This window comes from Heterodontus francisci, chromosome 35, assembly GCF_036365525.1.
Source record: "Heterodontus francisci isolate sHetFra1 chromosome 35, sHetFra1.hap1, whole genome shotgun sequence".
Classification (NCBI taxonomy): Eukaryota; Metazoa; Chordata; class Chondrichthyes; order Heterodontiformes; family Heterodontidae; genus Heterodontus; species Heterodontus francisci.
The window spans coordinates 27301297-27305811 of NC_090405.1; positions in this window are offsets into that span (position 1 = coordinate 27301297).

Below are 4515 nucleotides of genomic sequence, written 5' to 3' on the forward strand. Positions count from 1 at the left end.
GTGCTCTATAAATTTACACACAAGTGTTGTTGTTTTTGGTCTGGAATGTATTGCCTGAGAGAATGGTGGAAGGAGACTCAATCGTAAGGTTGAAAAGGGAATTTTGATAAATAGTTGAAAGGAAATGAAAGAGCTGCCACAGGCACGATGGGCCGCCCTGGTTGTAGATGTCGTCGTCGTCATCCTTCCTTCTATGTGAGATGATGGACTTGCAGCAAATCCATTGGTGATGGGATAGTTTCCCATGGTGCACTTTGTCTGATAGCTGAAGAGGTCAATCTGTGAGAGGCAGGTTCTTCCACAAGTGACACATATGAGGTGGGATTATCAGGTGTCGCTGTTTTCCATGTTGGCACCTGCTGTCAAGCTGCTGTAGTCACTGATCGTCATGGTGATGCACACACCAGTCCAGGGGTAATATCACCATTTCCCTCTGTTGTTGGCCAGTGTCTCCCATGTGTGAAAATCGATGTTTCGGGCCTTCATGTCCTGCTTGCAGGCTTCCTTGAAGTGGGGCTTTGGGCATCTAACTGGTCTTCTGTCTCCGGCTACCTCCCCATACAGAATACCCTTGGGAATGTGTCATCTTCCATCCTGCAAACGTGCCTGAGCCAACAAAGTCACCTCTGCTTGACGAGTGTGAGCATACTCGGGAGATTTGCTTTTGAAAGCATTGTTACATTTGTGATTTTGTCCAGTGTTTATTTGCGCAGTGTCTCACTGTCTTTTGCACAACTGCCTTGGCTAATTTCAAGTCATATAATGTTCTGGCTGCTGGTTTCATGTTGTGCATCAGGTCGGTTCTGCCTTTTGCTTCAATAACAGATGTCATCTCTGCTGAGTAGGTGGGGAAGAGACAGTTGCCCAACTCCTTCTGGAATGTGTCTTTGCAAAGTAGGTGTGGAAAGAGATGCAGTGGTTTTTCTTGAGGTTCATCCCAAGCAGCTCTGTAACACAGGAGTCTGTGCTCTACGGGCTGTTCCCAGGGACGCACACCGAGATAAACATCAACTGCTGCTGGAGGACCATCAATTTGGTGATAGACACTCTTTGGTCTGCCCGAAACTTGCTGGTCTTCCAGCGCAAAAAGTTGTCCACGACCGAGTGTTGCAGACTGGCACATTCCAAGGTCCAGGACTACGTGCTGAGGGACACACTAAAGCTTGGGGTAGCCGCTGCAAAGGCGTAATGGGGAAAGACCACTGTGTAAGGTCCTCCCGCCATAGTGAACTAAGGAACTGGACCCATGGGAAACCCCTCGGGCTGTATACACCAAATATGGTTTTGCTGTAAAATGTACATGGCAGGTAAAATGGAATGGAAGGGTTGTGAGGCAACTCACTCCTCTATTGAAGAAAACTGATTTCTTTCACACTTTTTGGAATGTCATAGAGTCATGGAGAGATACAGCACTAAAACAGGCCCTTCGGCCCACCGAGTCTGTGCTGACCACCAACCACCCATTTACACTAATCCTACATTAATCCCATATTCCCTACCACATCCCCACCTTCCCTCAATTCTCCTACCACCTACCTGCACTCGGGGCAATTTACAATGGCCAATTTACCTGTCAACCGGCAAGTCTTTGGCTGTGGGAGGAAACCAGAGCACCCAGCGGAAACCCACGCAGTCACAGGGAGAACTTGCAACTCCACACAGGCAGTCCCCAGAACTGAACCCGGGTCGCTGGAGCTGTGAGGCTGCAGTGTTTTTTTCCAGATTTTTATGAATAAAGTATATTTTGGAAAAACAAAATTCTTAATGAAGTAGGCGCAGTCGATGGGTGCACCTCCTTCACTATCTTTCACCGCCACCCTAACGGTGTTACGCACCCCCTGGCCTGGAGCTCTGGTGTTGGTTGCAGCCATTTTTACTTGACGTTTTCCTGGGACAAGTACTAAATCCTCAACTGACAGGGAAACCACCACCACGGTAGATCTCCAATCCCAAAGGGCGGAATGCCCTAAATACGGTGCTGAAACCACCTCCCAACCCCCCCAAAAAACCACAAAAACAGCACCTGCATTATCAAATGCCACTGATCACGGTCTCTCCCCTGCCAGCTAAGTCCAAGCATTGAGGTGGAGAAGTGCGTACTTGGAGCTGCGAAGAAACGAGCACGAGTGTTTATAGCAAAAAATATTTGGGAGCAGAAACACTGTCCAGCAACAGCTAGTAAATTCTATTTTTGATTCATATAATCAGGGGTGAGCACAAAAGCAGACCCCCAACTATCTCAAATTCTGCAGTTGAGTATCCCACATTTGAAGACATCGCAGGCATCAGCAAACCCACATTACAATAGGTTAGCCTCATCCTGGGAGAACTTTTTTCTTTATTTCCAAAATATACTTTATTCATAAAAATCTGTAAAAATTACATTCCCAAACAGTTTCAAACAGCATTAAGTCAAAAAATACAAACAGTGCAAAGGTGATCAGTTTCCTTCTACACAATCATGAGTTGCCTCACAACTCTTCCATTTCATTGTCATTTTACAGCCACACACAAAGGTGCTCATCCTTACTTTTTTTTTTATTTCCAAAATATACTTTATTCATAAAATCTGTAAAAATTACATTGCCAAACAGTTTCCAAACAGCACCAAAAAATACAAACATTGCAAGGGAGATCAGTTTCCTTCAATACTGTCATGAGTTTCTTCCCAACCCTTCCGTTTCACAATTACAGTTTTACATTTCCAGCAATTGAGAATATTAACGATACAGTTCGAGGGGTTTCCCATGGATCCAGCCCATCAGTTCAGCTTGGTGGGGGAACCTTACACTGTGGTTTTTCCCCATTGAGCCTTTGCTGTGGCTGCCCCAAGCTTTAGTGCGTCCCTCAGCACGTAGTCCTGGACCTTGGAATGTGCCAGTCTGCAACATTCGGTGGTGGACAACTCTTTGCGCTGGAAGACCAGCAAGTTTCGGGCAGACCAAAGGGCGTCTTTCACCGAATTGATAGCCCTCCAGCAGCAGTTGATGTTTGTCTCGGTGTGCGTCCCTGGGAACAGCCCGTAGAGCACAGACTCCTGTGTTACAGAGCTGCTTGGGATGAACCTTGACAAAAACCACTGCATCTCTTTCCACACCTGCTTTGCAAAGGCACATTCCAGAAGGAGGTGGGCGACCGTCTCTTCCCCACCACAGCCAACGCGGGGGCACTGTGCGGAGGGGGCGAGACTACGGGTGTGCATGAAGGATCTGACGGGGAGGGCCCTTCTCACCACCAGCCAAGCTACGTCTTGGTGCTTGTTCGAAAGTTCTGGTGATGAGGCATTCCGCCAAATGACTTTGACGGTCTGCTCGGGGAACCATCCGACAGGATCCACCGTTTCCTTTTCCCGTAGGGCCTTGAGGACATTCCGTGCAGACCACTGCCTGATGGACCGGTGGTCAAAGGTGTTTTCCCGCAGAAACTGCTCCACGAAGGATAGGTGGTACGGCACAGCCCAACTGCACGGAGCGTTCCGCGGCAATGTGACCAGGCCCATCCTTCGCAACACCGGGGGCAGATAGAACCTCAGCACGTAGTGACACTTGGAGTTTGCGTACTGGGGATCTACACATAGCTTGATGCAGCCGCACACGAAGGTGGTCATCAGGATGAGGGCCACGTTGGGTACACTTTTCCCGCCCTTGTCCAGAGATTTGAACATCGTGTCCCTCCGGACCCGGTCCATTTTAGATCCCCAGACGAAGCGGAAAATGGCTCGGGTGACTGCCACGGCGCAGGAGTGGGGTATGGGCCAGACCTGCGCCACGTAGAGCAACAACGTGAGCGCCTCGCACCTGATGACCAGGTTCTTACCCACAATGGAGAGAGATCGCTGCCCCCACATGCCCAACTTTTGTCGTACCTTGGCTACTCGCTCCTCCCATGTTTTGGTGCACGCCCCGGCCCTTCCGAACCATATCCTCAGCACCTTCAGGTAGTCTGACCTGACGGTGAAGGGGACAAAGGATCGGTCAGCCCAGTTGCCAAAGAACATGGCCTCGCTCTTGCCGTGGTTAACTTTGGCTCCCGAGGCCAGTTCGAACTGGTCGCAGATGCTCATCAGTCTGCGCACGGACAGCGGATCCGAGCAGAAAACGGCGACGTCATCCATGTACAGGGAGGTTTTGACCTGAGTGCCTCCGCTGCCTGGAATTGTCACCCCTCTTATGCTCGCATCCTTCCCAATAGACTCAGCAAAGGGTTCAATACAGCAAACAAACAAGACCGGGGACAGAGGGCAGCCCTGTCTGACTCCAGATTTGATCGGGAAACTTTCCGATTCCCACCTGTTGATTGAGACTGCACTACTGATGTTTGTGTAGAGCAGTTGGATCCAATTGCAGATTCCCTCCCCAAACCCCATTTTGGAAAGCACATCCATCATGTAGGTATGCAACATCCTGTCAACAGCCTTCTCCTGGTCCAGGCTGATGTCCACCCTCCTGTCCCGTACGTCAGTGATTGTATTCCTGAATAGCGTGAGACTGTCAGAGATCTTCCTGCCAGGTACTT